The sequence below is a fragment of the Phoca vitulina genome, unplaced genomic scaffold, assembly GCF_004348235.1.
Source record: "Phoca vitulina isolate PV1807 unplaced genomic scaffold, GSC_HSeal_1.0 scaffold38, whole genome shotgun sequence".
Classification (NCBI taxonomy): domain Eukaryota; kingdom Metazoa; phylum Chordata; class Mammalia; order Carnivora; family Phocidae; genus Phoca; species Phoca vitulina.
This window is the reverse complement of record NW_022589741.1, coordinates 10,069,057-10,085,100: the sequence shown is the minus strand read 5'-3', so window position 1 is coordinate 10,085,100 and position 16,044 is coordinate 10,069,057. Positions and strand designations below refer to the sequence as shown.

At 50.6% G+C, this 16,044-nt stretch overlaps 1 protein-coding gene across 1 annotated transcript in view; it reads left to right on the top strand.

Moving 5' to 3' along the window:
* Positions 1-7,650: 7,650 nt before the first annotated feature.
* The window catches only part of DRD2 (dopamine receptor D2), a 58,148-nt gene continuing 49,754 nt past the window's right edge, over positions 7,651-16,044 (top strand). Inside the window, exon 1 of the mRNA XM_032427958.1 lies at positions 7,651-7,799. The gene's annotated coding sequence lies outside the window, so the exon portion shown is untranslated. The remainder of the gene's footprint in view (positions 7,800-16,044) is intronic.

The following is a 16,044-nucleotide window of genomic DNA, read 5'->3' as shown; positions in this document are numbered from 1 at the left end:
AAGATGGGCAGCCACCAAGGCAACTGTGATGATGAAGGAGATACGGGGTCCTTTAGCAGGAGCTGTCTGTCTAAGGAAACCAAACAGCCACTGCGGGGCACACCAGCCCCCCCACAAAGGACTCCTAGAGATCTTTCACTGTAGAGTCAGGGCTCCAGGGTCAAAGTGGAGATGAGAGCATCCAATTGGCTGAACCTAGGTCACATGTTCATGTCCTGCCTGTGGGGGGGGTGGGAGGAGGAGAGACCGCTCTTGTAGCCTATGGGTGAGACCCATGGCCGGTAATCCCATGGGAGAGTCTCTCAACGGGGGAGCAGGATTGGATGGTAGACAGTCAAAAATAGAGCCAAATTCTTCGACTGTCTTGAAGCTGCTATCCACTTGGATTAGTTTGAACTGTTTTTTCTTCTACTGAGCTTTCCGACACCTGCAGCGTTATTTGGTCCCATGGGGCTCTGCCCTTGGTTCTCATTCCTGACTATGACTGGGTTCCCTGCCCTCAAGCCTGGGTTTTTACTTCGGGTGCTCTACCAGTCTGAGTCTCGGCAGGAGACGGATAACACACTCAAATGGGGTAATTTGAGAAGAGTTTAGTAAAGAAGACTGTTAGGAAAGTGGGCCTGGGGTATAGAGAAACCAGAAAGGATAATGAGCCTCTCAGGACTAGTGATAATGGGACTCCATTACCACTGAGGGGCCTGGAGGGGCCAAGTGAGGGAGGAGTTAGCAGGAGGGAGACAGAGACAGAGGCAGAGAAAGAGACAGAGAGAAGCCAGACCAGAGCACAGGTCGTTGAACAGGGCCTGGAAAGACCAGTGAGTGGGCAGGGCAGGTCTGTGGATTGGGCATTTCAGATGTGGGCACGGCCCTGGACACAAACAGGGAACGTGTGTGTATCTAGAACACAACGGGCAATTCCAATGTGTGAGGAAGATGTTTCTGCCTGAAAAAGGCATTTCTTTAAATCCATCCCTCAGTGTGTTCCTGCAGCAGACGGACCCCAGGTCTATAATTGTTTCTCCTCCCTCTTCCCATGATGCTTCTCTCACTGGAGGAAGGGGCCAGGTGCTGTTTCGTCTTTCTCTAGTCTTTAGAGGCTTGTCTTGAGTCACTTCTCAGCAACCCCCCTGGGCTCCCCAAATCTGTGGGCAGACCCACCTACCATCAGATCTGTTAGATCCCAGGTGACAGACCTGGGGACCCTCTATGAGACCTCACAGAAGCACCCCATCTTTCCCAATAGCCCCTTTCCCTTCCTCCCAGGTGGACCCCAAACACTTGGTTTCTATAACTGTAATAATAGTCCTCCCTCTGAATACCTTACCCACTATTTATGCCTAATTACCATGTGGCACAATAATGATATATATAACACTAAATGTGTCAGGTTAACTTTGCTCCAAGTCTTGTTTCATTACAACAACAAACTGGCTTTCTATATCCTTAGTGTGTAACCTCTCTGGGTCTTGGCTCCCACGTACGTAAAAGGAGGGGTATGGATTAAATTAGTGCTTCCCCACTTGGCTGGTGCTCAGAACCACTGGTTGGTGTTTTAGAAATACAGACCCCTAACCCCTGCCCCCTAAATTCTGACCTAGTATATCAAATCTGTGTTTTTTTCTCTTTGTTTCCCAGGTCTTTCTGTGGCATCCAGTTTAACGACTGACATTCAGGAAACTCTGGAGCAGATCATCTCCGTGACTCTTTCCCAAACTCGTATTCATTCATTGATCATATACTTCAGGGGAGATGCTAGCAGAGACAAGGCTGGGACAGAGGCAAGGGAAAGATATGGCAGACTTCAAATCCACTTTAACAGGATTAGAATTCATCTCAAAGACAACAGAAAGACTGGCGGGGGTGGTTTAAGCAGGGGCGACACGATCAGATCTATGTGTTAGAAACAACACCTTTGTGCAATGTGGAAAATGGGCTGGAGGTGGGAAGCCAGGAGAAGGCTTTGGTCATAATCTGCCTGAGAGGATGATGGTGACCTGGATTGGAGTGGTGGCAGCGTTGGTGGAGAGTGGACAGATCTGGGTGGCATTTGGAAAGTGGGATGGACACAGGACTCTGGTTTCTTTCTTCCTTTGGATCTGGGATGTAGGGATGATTGCTGCTTGGTTCCACAAGCCTTTGTCCTTTGCTAAGCTAGAGGATCCCGCACCGTGTGGTTCTTGGTTGGCTTGATGACAGGCAGATGCCCCAGATTTAGACTCAAGAGCCTGTGACTCAGAGAGGCAGGGAGAGGGGAGCATCTTTTCTAGAGGCTGCACTGGTAGCCACAACTTTCAGTTTCCAGAAGCAGCGTAACAGAGCGCTAGGGGGATGCCAGTGTGTGCTGCCAGCCCCCGTGGCCCGGCCATCTGGTGCGCTGTGTTTTACCTGCGATAACTGAGCTCTCAGTGGACTGCGGCGTGGGCTCGATTTCAGCTGAAGACCTAATAGCATCTAACTCTTTTGTTCCTGTCTGTTTTACAAGCCTGGTTCTTTAATCTCCCCTGTGATTCTGTGAGCTATTACCATATTTTTGCTGAATTCCTTTTCTGCTTAAACAGCCCGAATTATTTGTTTCTTCCGTCCGTGTTCTCCCTGCCCGATACCCTGACTGTCTCAGAGGCTGGGAGGGCATGAGCAGCCGGGTTCGGTCCTCAGCCACAGCAAACACATGCAGGGGAGCAGCTTGTGAAGATGAGAATCCCAAATGCTGCCTGGTTGGCTTAGAGACCAAAAATACCTCGGCTCCTGATTGGCTCACCCTCAATGCAGAAAACCTGGATTGAGCTTTTCTTCACTATTGAGAGCTTTCCCTGAGCTGCACCACTCCATTCAAAACCTGAGCAGTGGAATGGTCCTTGCATTTGCAAACTAGTGGAAAAGTATCAACCGAATTCTATCGTCTGCTCCCGTCTTCTGGAAGGTGGGGAGCTTAAGAACCTTCTCAGGGCTCTCTGAAATTAGTGGTCTTCTTGACATCACAAAGCTACTAGGAGGTAAATGAGACCACTGATGAGAAAGCGCTTTAATAGCTACAGAAAAGGCAGATGGAATCCAAGGCTGTACCAATTGTGTTTCCCCAAATACAACTTCAGAAGTTCTACGTAGATGGATTGTTTTCTAAGTTCAATCACTTTCCCACCTATCTACCTGGTCATTTCCGAGATGTTTTGTTTGCTTCCACACATAGAGCAGCTGCAGTAACCACTGAAACACAAGGTTTCTATATTTTTTATTGCAGTAAAATACACACCATGTGACTTACCATCTTAACCATTATTAAGCATGTAGTTCCGTGGCATGACGTACATTCACGCTGTTGTGCACCCGTCCACCACCATCCACCCACAGAACTTTTTCATCTCCCCAATCTGAAACTCAGTACCTTTTTTTTTTTATTTGACAGAGAGAGAGAGAGCACAAGCAAGGGGAGCTGCAGGCAGAGGGAGAGGGAGAAGCAGGCTCCCCGCTGAGCAGGGAGCCCGACTCATGACCTGAGCCGAAGGCAGATGCTTAACCATCTGAGCCACCCAGGCACCCCATAATTCTGTACCTTTTAAATACAAACTCCCTATTCACCTTTCCCTCCAGCCCCTGGCAACCGCCAGTCCGCTCTGACTTCTTTAGGTACCTTACATAAGTGGAATCATACAGTATTTGTCCTTTTGTGACCAGACCATTTTACTTAGCATTATGTCCTCAGGTTTCATGCATCTTGTTGCACTGACAGGATTGTGCTTACTCCTTTTGCCATGTGTCTGAGAATGATCAGGTGGCAGTCCTTCTGGGCCAGAGGAGGTGTGGGGCAAAAAGAAATAAACATACCGTTTTGATACTTTATGATTTCTCTCCAAGTGCTGAAAACCTGCACTTTGCAGCCAGGTTATTCCATTGTACGTACAGGTCACCTTTGGTTATCCACTCACCGTTCAATGGACACTTGGGTTGCTTCTACCTTTTGACTCCTGTGAATAATGCTACTATGAATATGGGTGTGCAAATATGTGTCTGTTTTTATGACCTCTTCCTGTCAGGCAATTAAATAAGTTTATAATATGGGTATTTACACTTTAATTTATCTGTTTTGTAATTCTGAAGAATTATAGACTTTCTTAAAGTGAGCCACACCTGTATTCTTTACTGTTCCAAAATAGGAGGATGCGAAGAATATCTACAAATGTCCATTTCACATGGATGTGGACAAACCCAGTATAGTCTTCGAGTGGGGACATCATCCTCTAAGGGTGAATACATAGGCAGAGGTCAACACTCTCAGGTAACTCCCTCTGCTCTCCTGCCTTGGTCAGAGACAGTACCCTGAACCTCTGTCCTTTTCAGAGGATCGTCTCCTCCCCACCCCTTCCTCAGGCACCCTAACCTCCCTCACTGGGTCACTCAGATGCGGGACTGTAGCTCTCTCAGCAGCATGGGTGACCAACACTCCTGCCCCTCTCTGACACTTTCGGCACTTGGAGAGAAATAATACAGTATAAAAAGGGTGTGTTTATTTTCTTTTTGCCCAATACCTCCTCTGACCCAGAAGGACTGCCACCTTATTGTTCTCAGAGTTATGTGCAAATGGGTTAAAAATTAAATGACAAAAGAGGGGAGAAGGAGAGAAGAAGAAATTACCAGAGTTTGAAAAAAAAAAAAGAAAGAAAGAAAACAGGGGTTCAGTTTTCATCTGCGAACTAGGTTAGGAAATCTAGAATTGGAACACCACATAGAGAGTGTCTGCATTTCTTTCAGTACTTCTCTAGCTCAAGTTTTCTGTAAGAGGGGAAAATGGGCAACATGGATCGAGCACCAGGATGTATTGGTTGTCATTTCTGCTTAATCTTCATGCTAACACTGCAATATGGATCTCTATCCCCATTTTACAGCTGAGCAAACTGAGGCTCAGAGATATTCAGAGCTTTCCCAAGATACAGGAGTTTGGACATGAACAAAGTCCCATGTGACTCCAGTTCTGTTCTGCTTCTGACTCCCCCCTCCCCCATGATGACATTTCCCTTGCTTTCTGTGGAAAACTTCTCAGAAGGGGGGCTGCTGTGCCAGTCTGTGGGCACATCAGAGTTTGACAGAGGCCAGCAAGGGACTCTCCTTCCAAGCTCCAGCCAGGCCTCATTCTCTACCTCGGAGGTAGCTCTTAGAACACAGGGGAAAGTTCTAGATCTTCCTCATTCTCTGTTGGCTCGGTCCTTTGTTTCCTCATTACCGTGGACCAGCAAAACCACCCCGTCTCACCCCATCTTCTACCCCTAACACCCATTAGTAACCACTGGCTTAGCACTTTCAGCAATAAAAAGGTACAAATAAAGCATTTAGGTAGCACATCAGGAAGAACTTCCTGACTGAGGTTCGGGAACATATATATGAGAACGTCAAAAAGGCTTGCGTGTCCCCTTTTCCAGGAAAGCTATACAGAAAAGGGCCACCCTGCCCCTGCCTGGCCTACTTGGACTGGTTACAGTTCTGCCTGGAGGCAGGGGAGGCGGCGAATGACCTCCAGAGGGCCCTGGCAGCCTGGGAAGCGGGAGCCTACTGGAAGCCGCCTGCTGCTTGGCCGCAGATGCTCTCTGTCATCAATCACTCAGCGCATCTGTTTGCTGTGCCGCTTGTTTAAAGAGCGAGGCGTTTGCTAATTGAAAACTAAAAGATCCATCCGTCTCACTCACAGCCAGCGTGAAATCCACTCAGCCATGCAAGACTGGGGTAAAAGCAGGAGCAGGGGAGCTACGGTGCCCTTGGGTTGGTGCACCCTGTGGAGGTCATGTGGCTCCCCTTCTGCCTCCTGAGGGAGCAAGGCTATCCCCCCCACCACCACCCCAGACCAGCCAGAGTGTGCCCAGATTACAGTTTGTCTAACACTTCCTCATCTATCATCTGCAACGCTGTCCAAAGAGAATGGTCTTCTTAGCCCCAACGTAAAGATGGAGAAAGTGAGACTCAGAGATAGTAAGCTACTTGTTAGCCAAGGTCACACGACTGCTATGTGACAGAGGCAGGACACCAATCCAGGTCCTCTGACTAGTCAGGAGAGGGGTGGCTGTCTACTGGGTGGCTGTCCCTGGATGGATAGAGAGGTGCTGAGCTAGAAGGCACTACATCCTTCCTTAAGTGGATTAAACCTGGAAAATAATGGCCTAGGAGTAGTCGAGGGGAAACACTGAGATTTCAAGGATATCTGCAATGTTTCATTGCTTTAAAAGCAAACAGAGCAAAATGTTGGGATTCCCGATTGCTAGAATTTCTCCCTATCAAGCCTGCATGGATGGGAGCCAGGCCAGATCCACAAGATAGTGCCAAAGGCAGGGAGCAGGGGAAGAGGCACTAGGTGCCCACTTACAGCTTCTCCCCTTCCCCAGTTGCCTCCAGAGATGGCTGTATTTGGGAAAAATGCTGGTGTGCACCTCGCAGATGGGAGACTGGCCCAGCTCTGGATCTCTGTGGAATCTGGAAGGGCATTCCAATTCACTGGGCCTCAGTTCGCCCTTCTAGAGCGATGAGGGTGGGGGGTTAGAGGAATGCTCGGGCCCTTCTGTGATTGTGTGGGTCACTGGAAGAAATATAAACTTAATCTTGGTGGCTCAGAGTGGCTTGCCTCCAGCGGGGATGGACTGACTCCCTGCTATGCACAGTCCATTCTCTATTCATGCTGTTCCCTCTGCCTGGAATGCGGCTGCCTTCTCCCCCCTGGGAATGGGTATTGCTTCTTCAATGCCAGTCCCCATGAGGTCTCCCTTGCTTGTGCCCCCTGGCACCTGGTTAAGCCACGGGTGCTGTGGTGCTGTGCTATGTTTCCTGGAGGTCTCCACTGCATGAGAGCACGGACCTGGTTTTATTCCTCTCTGTGAACCTGGAATCTGAGACAGAGCTTGGCAAACTGGAGGACAGTCAAAAACTGATTGCTGAAGACTCCACCTCCCTTTGTAGTCAGGGGAGAGCTGGAACCCCGGTGGTCCCCTTTTGAATTTCCACTTCAGGTCAACTCCAAGCAGTCTTTCCCCTGAAAGAGTCAAGCAACAGAACTGACCCCAGGGGTTCCAAGACCAGAGGTCTGTAAACGGACCCTGACCGGACCCTGACCGCTCCTCCTTACACGGCTCCCTGGATGGGCGGCGCCTCCCCCAACCATTATCCTCTGACTTGTCTGTCAGATGATGAGGATGCTTGGTCACCCGCAGCCCTGAATATGCAGGGTCTCACTCTGGGGGTATGGGGCGAGCGCAATGGGCAGTCGACCGCTCCGTTCCCGCCTAGGCTCCCATCTGCATCAAAGCCGGGGCTCACTCCATCCCCTGCCCGCCCGCTGCTCCCCGCAGACCCAGGCGCACGGAGCCCGCACCCCCCGCCCCACCCCGCGCGCACAGTGTGGCGGGGCGGGGCCTGTCCCAGGGGCGGGGCCCCGGGGCGCCCCGTGGCCAAGCGGCCCCGCCCCCTCGCTCCCGCGCCGGGCTGCTCCGGCGCGGCGAAGCTGTCCAGCCTCAGTGCCGGAACCGGCCGCCTCCCGCGCGCACCGCGCCGCCTCCGCGCCTTGTCCCTGCGCTGCACGCCCGCCCCGCGCCCGGCCCCGCCCCGCCCCGCCGCGGCCGGTCCACTGCTCCCCGCGGGCCGGAGCCGGCCAAGCGCCTGCCCGCCGGGGCTCTGAACCGCGCGGCGGGGCCGGGAGTCAGGGACCCGCTGAGGAGAGCGGCGGCCCGGACGGCTGCCAGAGGGGCGGCCGCGCGTGGATGCGGCGGGAGCCGGAAGCCTCGAGCAGCCGGCGCCGTCTCTGCCCCCGGGCGCCCTATGGCTTGAAGGTAAGCGCGCGCAGGATGGAGCGACAGGCGGCCGGGACCCAGGCAGGTTGCAGGGAGAGGAGGAGGGAGCTCGGAGGGCGGCGCGACTGGGACCAGAAGTTTATCCGGCCACTCTGGTGCCGTCTGCCTGGGACTGACCCGCTTGCGGTCAGGCTCTCCACGGACTCTCCGTCGGGCCACTTGCCCTGGGGCGACAGGAACACAGCGCTGTCATCCCCTCTCCCTCCCTCTCGGCATCCCTCGCGCTGCCGGGGCCGGATTCCTCGCTCCGGGCATGGACGGGCGGTGCCGGGGCAGCCTCCCCGCGGAGCGCCGAGAGCCAGCCCTGCCGAGCCGAGGCTTCGCAGGGCGACCGGTTCCCGACGATCTCCGGAGGGCACTTTCTGCCCGGCACCCAAGTCCGGGACCCCAGGGCGCGTGTCCAGAGTCTCCGATCGCCTCGGAGGGAGAAAGGGTTGTTCTTGGCAAGTCTGCATTTGCGCGACCTGAGACTTTCCAGTTTCAGAAGCCAAGGATGCGGGAGAGGCCGATTCTGCCTCTAGTCTCCCATTCCCTGATGTGCCGCTGTCCTTGGTTCTGAATTTACGTTCTCCTCCGCCATCTCTCCGTTTGAGATCCTGTAGAGGAGGGAGGCTGGGGTTTCGGACCCATCTCGACCTGGGAATGGGGTGACGGTTGGGGCAGTAGCAGAGGGTGACTGTTCGACTCTGGAGTGGACCAAGAACCTCGATAGGGTCGTGTGCGGAGACAAGAGACAGCCCTAAGAGCCAGACGGAGCGCGTCCCCATCGTCTGCATAGGCGGCCTGTGTGTGGTTCCTCTTGAAGAACAGAGGTAAGAGAGTGCGTGTGCGTCTACACAACAGGCTTCGCCATGGACACAAGTCACAGCACTGCATCTCCGTAGGGACAGGCCCTTGTTCTCAGCCACAGGGAAGCTATCTGAGCAAGTAACCCTGCCCCACCTGGCACCCCACTACTTTTTGTGCTGGGGGCTCCTGAGGTTGGGGAGGTGCAAGGCACTTTGAGGATCCCTCTCCAGTTCCTTCTGCAGATCCTATCATTTCTGGATTTTGACTAGGATGTTAACCTTTCAGGCTAATCCTGGCTCCTTCCCAGGAGCTAGGTGATCAGTGATTCTTCCCTTGGGATGCAAATATTCAGCCTATCCCTGATTCATCCTGCAGCATTAGGACCACTTGAAAGGGAATTCATTCTTCTCATGTTTCCCCCTGTTGCTGCTGTTTGATGAGGGAGGGCAGAGGGAGGCCTTGGTGAATGTGACCAGTTGCAAGAGAACTAGTGGGCTGGTTTGCTGGGTCCCTGCCTTTGACTTCTTTGCTTCGTGTTCAAGATTCCTGGCATATCCAATAGGGACCGGGGGGTGGGGGAGGGGATTTGATGCTGTCTCTGAAATTGGACATCTGACAGGGAAGACATCAGAGAGGGTTAGACCTAGATCTGAGGGAGGGCCATGGTAACCCCAGCCTTGGTCTCTTGAAAAACATTCTGAGTTCCTTCTACCTTCTCTGCACAGCCTGGGGATGAAAGGTGCTAGGGAAATGGGAGATTCTGATTTGTTATATAGGTCCGGGGCAGCATTTCTTTAACCACTGTTTTCTGTTTTAATGAACTCCCTGCCTCTGAATCACCTGGGAGGTTAAAAATGGATATTTTTTTGTTCTTCCCTGAAGGACTGCTGAATGAGAATCTCAAGCTGAGACCCAGGAATGTATGTTTTAACAATATTTCTGGGTGATTCATATGTACGCAGGTTAAGAAATCATCTCTCATAAAAGTTCATACTTCTTTGACTAGAAGGAGCGTGATTCAGGTCTTTATAATCAACTCTTTTGCCTCTTGCTGTTTATCATGTTAAGTTTTTCAGATGTGGGACTGTTGATGGAGGGTCGACCCCCGGATTCAATCCCTTTGCCGAAATAAAGTATGCAGCCCTATCTCCTCTCCCCCAATATCCTCCTGGTGTTTTCTTATTTCTAAAACAGATTTTTGGCTGCTAAGAATCACCAATATGGCTTTAGGTTGACCTGTGTAAATAGTAACTGCCCTCCTCTGGGGGCCAACCTCTTACCCTCCCCTTCTGGGGGAATTATTGTCTTTCATTATGTATGTGCTGTGGTCTGCTAACCCAACTGCTCTTGAAATGCCAAGGAGTGATTAGTTCAGCTTAGTAGCACGTCATGTTCCCCAAGGCTGGTAGCTATTTGTGCTCTGCTGCCGGTGACATATTGACTGTATTGATTTGGTTCTTGTGTTCTATAAGCTAGCAAGCTTGTAGGGGTGACTAAGGCCAGTAACAATGCTTGTGGGCTAGTCAGTTTTCTACCTTTACCCACAAGGTTGGATTATCTCTATCTAGAACATGCAGTGATGTAGGAGAATTTGAACTTGAGAGAAACCCTCTGTTCCTACCAGGGGAAACAAAGGGAGCTCAGGGTCTCATAAAAAACGTGGCCTCGTATTCACCTGAGATCAACGTGCTGAAACTAGACTGGTCTGAGGTCACTGTTCTCTGGGTAAACATGTGCAAGGGGAAAGACATGTGGACTTGGCCTGGAGAGAGCTGTCTTCATCGTCCCTACAAATGGAAGTTGTATTTTGGTGTTGAGGAAGAAGCATGCCTGTGAAAATAGCACAGAGTTTGTGAGGAGTTTGGTGGTGGTGGTGGTGGGGGAGGATAATGAGACTTCCTCGAGCCAACCCTGTCCCTTCCAGTGACTCATGTTTTCTGATCTGCCAACCCCCATTTCTCCCTCCCTTGTGGCTCAATACCTATGATTCTCCAGCAGTGAAGGTGTTTCAGCCACTCGGAAAGGAGAGGAGAATCAACATTGAGGTTTTATAATGTCAGAGCCCCAAACCAAATCTCCCAGAGTCAGGTTGTGTATCATGGATCACAAGTAACCTAAGATTTGAGGTCTTGAGAAGAACTTAGCATGGCTGCCTAGTCAGTCCCATTTCCCCCGGGACATCATTATCAAGACATTAAATCCTTAGATTATTTGGGCTCCAGAGGTCATTCTGGATGCTCCTCACCCCTAAACAGGGCAGCTTTTCTCTTAGTCCAGAAATATGGTGCTCTCTCTCTTGTTACCAAAGTGCTCCCCAAAAGGCATGGCGTAAGCTTTCTAGTCCCAAGCCACTGGGACTAGTCTTGGCAACCAAAGCTTCTCCATCCTGCTAGGAGATCTGCTTAGCAGGAGAGCATCCTGCATCTAGGAAATGCTTGGAAGCCACAGGCAACCTAAAGGGCACAGCTTGGTCAGCTCCTCGATAGGTACCTTTAACTGTCTTTGGCCTCTCTCAGCTGAACCCAGCACCATATTTCCCCTCCCTCGCCCCCAGTAGGGCCTCTTATGGCCCTGAGATGCCTCCAAGATTTGGCTTTGGGATTATGCATAAGCTCTCCAGCTCTCCAGGATACTAAATGGAGCCACCCAGGGTGTGCAAGTTGCTTATTTACCAGTTCTGGGTGGTCGGCTGATATTCTCTCCAACCTTTTAAATTACTCTAATAGTGTTAGAATCTAACATTAATACTCCCCTGCCTCTCAACTGTCCCTATCACCGTTGTAATTGAAGATTGATTTCTTATTTTTTTAAACAATAGAATCGTATTACTTAAATGCATAGGTGTGGAAAATAGCTTGATTATAGTGTCAGTCCATGTGGGTGGAGGAGTAAAACTACAAGATTCAGCCACTTGGTTTGTTCTAGTTTGGGTCCAGAGAAAAGAGAGAAACTTGCCCTTCTGGACTGTACATTTCCCCTCTTCTTGTGCTTTTCACTTCAACCTGGTAAATGGGTTAAATCAACACCCTTGGCAGCTGGGATGTCCCCTGGGGGGGGGGGCAGCCTCCTCTCTCCCTAGGAGACATGGGAACGCTTCTCTGTGGAGGAGCAGAGCCTCCCACTGGCTCCAGTGTACAGAGGGAGCCAGAGATGACAACACTGGGGCCCGGGGACCCCCCTTCCCCTGGGTGGAAGAGGCTGTGTTGCAGCAGTGCCCCAGACTCAGGGACCTGGAGGCCATGGGGGGGCATCTGAGAGTGTGGGAGGCAGTGCATGGAGATGGGAGCTGAGAAGAAGTCATCTCTTTGGGGGCCCCCGGAAAAGGCGGATGTTAAACACATATGTATAAGACATCAGCTTGGTGCAGTTTGGGCAATTTGCTATAATCTGATGGCACCTGCAGGGATGTTCACGGTTTCCAAGAGGAGACAGGGGAATTCTTGGCTGTCTACAGTGATGGGTAGGGGAAGGAGGGAGGACACTTGGCTCTCCCTGGAGCACTCTGAGTGATGTCAGCCTGCTCCCAGACAGAGGATGAGAAGTGAAGTCAAGCAGACTCAGCGCCCAGGGGCCCATCAATAGGCCCATCCCCAGTTTGGGCAGCCGGGCATTCCAGGGTGCTTCGGCTCGGCACAGAGCGAGCCACGGCCCCGAGGACACTCCCCTGCAGACGTCTGTGAGCCAAAGTGAGTCCTGGAGCCCATCCATTCGTCACTGGGCTCCTTCAGAACGTGCCTGCCCTGCTCATTTCCACCCCCGCCTTGTTGTCATTGTTTGGATTCTAAGTGGCTCAGCAGGGGAAAGGCATTAGAAATGAAATTATTTTCGTTACACGCTGTATAATTGCCTTCTCTCCTTCCTGTTACCCCAGGCAGCAACATCACTAGCAATTCCCGGGAACCCTTGGTCTGGGAAGTGGCTTACTCTCAAGCTTCCTTAGAAGGGCTGCTTTCGACAAGTGGTCCCGCTCACCAGTCCCTCCACTGCTGGCCTAATCATCCTAACAGCTAACATTTATTGTGCACTTGCTGTGTGCAGGGTACTGTGCTAAGCGCTTGACATGTGTTTTTTATATCATCGACTTTCAATCTTGCAACAATGCAATGAAATGGACACTGTTGTTATCCCTCTTTTCCCAGAGGAGGAAGTGTGGGTTTGGAGAGGTAAGTGACCTGCACAAGGTCACAGGGCCAGTATGCAGGGTGGAGACTCAAAGCCAGACTGTCCGATGCTAAAGCAATCGCCCTCTCTGACCTATGTAATAGAAGAATAAGAAAGGGAGGAGAATAGGGCTAACAAGGCACTTTCTTTGATAAACTGAAGTGACAGCGAGCTTTACACATGAGACCAGAAAAGGAGGAAATGGCAGAGGGAGAAGAATGAGTGGAATAACTTCTTGGGATTCTTAAAGTTGAGGACCATCTAAGAAGTTGTTCTGTGGGGTGCCTGGGTGGCTCAGTCGGTTGGGCATCTGCCTTCAGCTTGGGTTATGATCCTGGGGTCTTGGGATCGAGCCCCGCGTCGAGCTCCCTGCTCGGCAGGGAGCCTGCTTCTCCCTCTCCCTCTGCTTGCAGCCCCCCCTGCTTGTGCTCTCTCTCTCTATCAAATAAATAAATAAAATCTTAAAAAAAAGAAGTTGTTCTGTGCCTGGGTCGTACTCCTTCGGGTACAGTGCACTGGGAATGAACCTCAGCAAGCAAGGGGAACAGAGGAGAGGGGGCAGGAGCAGAAGGAGGCAGAGTCACCTGAGTCTTCTCGCTCCATCAAGGGAGGGCAGGAGAAGGTGTGGACTCACGGAAGGGCTGGCTTCCCCATCTCTTCGTGGTGAACTGATCTGTTGCAAAGGAGGCAACTCAGACTTCTGCCTACCTGGTGGTCTTTGGTGTTGCTTTCTCACTGCCATGGGATGAAAACTTGTCACATCTCCAGGACTAAGCTTCTTGATTTTGGGGCGAGCAGGGAGGAGGGGGATGGCCTGGGATCTTGCACGGATGCGGGAGTAACTCTTGAGTGCTGTCGTAAGGACTAGCTGCTCGGTGCTTTTCTGCTGGACAGAGGCAGTAAAGGTCTCGGTCCCTGGGCAGGGCACTTAACCTGCGCATCCGTTTCTTCGGGTACAAAACAAACGAACTTTTATCTGCTGCCTGCTATCTTGGAATTCCTAAGATTCAACAGCACTTAAGGCTCTACTAAAATGACCAGATAACGGGGCTCACCTCCCAATAAGCTAGAAGACGTCTCGCCTCTGTCGGTGAACCTCACCATGAATTTTATGAATGCCAATTACCAGCATTTGGTCCCTTCCTTAAGCCCTTAAAACACAACATAGTTAAGCCTGAGGGCTCAGGAGCGAGCCTGCTAGGATCTGAATTCCAACTGCGATACTTACTAGCTGTGTTACCGTAGGCAAGTTGGCTGACCTCTGTCGCCTGGGGTTCTCATCTGTAAGTGGGGATGTGAATACCGAGATCGTTGGGTTGCAGTGGTTACTTGTGGGAATAGATACAAGACATTTTAGAGTCCCTGGCAAAAATAAGCACTCCATAAATCTTAACTGTAATAATTGTTATTGTTATTATTAAGGAACTTGAGGGGGAGCATTTGTAGCTGCTTTCCTTTTGCATTCACTCAGCACCTGATTTTACATCTCTGAAATTAAGCACATTTTTAAAGCTTTCACAGAATTCAAGCCTACATTTCTTTCTTATGCTCTCCACTTATCTGCGCCATAATCTTTGGAACTCCCCAGCCAGAAGCTCCTGCTCATCTTCAGCAAGAGGAGCTTGAGTCGCTTGTCCATATGTTATGTGGTGCTCACCACAAACGTAGCCACCCTCTTGTCATCATGCAACTCTATTACAATATCATTGACCATAATCCTTATACTGTACCCTTTATCCCCATGACTTATTCATTCCATTACTGGAAGCCTGTATCTCCTACTCCCCTTCATCCATTCTGCCCATCCCTCTACCCCCCACTCCTCTGGCACCCATCAATTTGTTCAGTTGGAGCCTTCTTGATTGGCATTGAAACACGGTATGGTGCCTTCTGGCATAGGCCACTTTTTATTGAAAATCAAAAATAAGGAGAAAATAGCAGTTCATAAGGACAAGGAGACTTTCCTTTCTTCTACCCTGGTTGAGAAGACCAAAGAACCTCACGTTAAGATCCTCAAAGCTGCTACAAATACATGCTGTCCATCTTTGGGGGTCATTAACAACAGAGGCAAGTGCCACCCATATTTTGGATGAAGGATGGTCCTGCCTGAGAAAGAGATGTAACATTATAGCATCTGGTCCTAGGACTCTCCAATCCTGAAAGCTACTCCCTTCCTTTGGCTTTTTTTCCTTTTCTTTGAATCCTTCACTGGACAGGACTCTTTCCTAACTGATGCATGTATTTCCGGCCAATTCAGAAGGTTTACTGTGTAGGGAAGTTAGAAGATTTCCAAGGGTATGGCAGATATTCCATTCCTTGGTCATCTTCCTCAGAAGAGGAGGTGGGGGGTAGAGGGATGGGCAGAATGGATGAAAGGGGAGTGGGATATACAGGTTTCCAGTCATTCCTTTCTTGGAGTCTGATATGCTCTTATCTTCATTTATGGCAGGATCAACAAGAGAATTGTATTGACAAGCAGAAACTAGCATCTGGGGTCCCAAGCAGAGGATGTCAGGCCCCCCAAAGAAACAAAGATATTTCCATACATATCTTTCCTTGGAGAGCGTATATAACCAAAGGCCTGGATTGCTCTGGATGATCAATGGCACAAAGTCTGCCTTTTGGCCAGTCTCCTCCGGTGAGCTGGAGGGAGGTGGTAGGAGGTGAGGACTGCTTTCCATAGATTGATGCTGCCCTCCATATATTCTGGATCCTTCCTTAGTTACATTCTGTAGCGACCAACCTCCAAGATGGCTCTCAGGACTCCCTGCCTCCTGATATTCATGTTCTTATGTAATCTCCTCCTACAGTAAATAGGGAAGACCTGTGTACCACCTGGAAATTGCCTAAGTGACTTGAAGCCCAGCAAGAGTGTCTGGCAGGGTCAGAGGTCAGCAACATGCTTCCTACCTTCTCTCTTTCACCCTCAACCAGCATTCTCTGATTACCTGCAGCCAGGAGTACATTACATTTTGCCTGGAAATTGTTCACAGTTGTTGCAGGGCCTGGAAGTCGGGGGTTATTGCGTATTGGAACCTGCTTTGATCAGACACTCACAGAGAGAAGAAGGTGCTAGGTGGGCTGTCAAGGAAACACTTACAGATGTGTTGGTCCAGGTCTGCCTGGGGAACTGAAGACAAGCAGGGTGCAATAGTCTTTGGGGTCTGTGTTTGGAGCTCTGGATGGTTTGCTTTGAAGCTGGGATTTAGGGTTTGGGGAATAGGGCTGATCCTTAACTTAAAAGGGACAGGATAAGCATAATTTACCTGACACC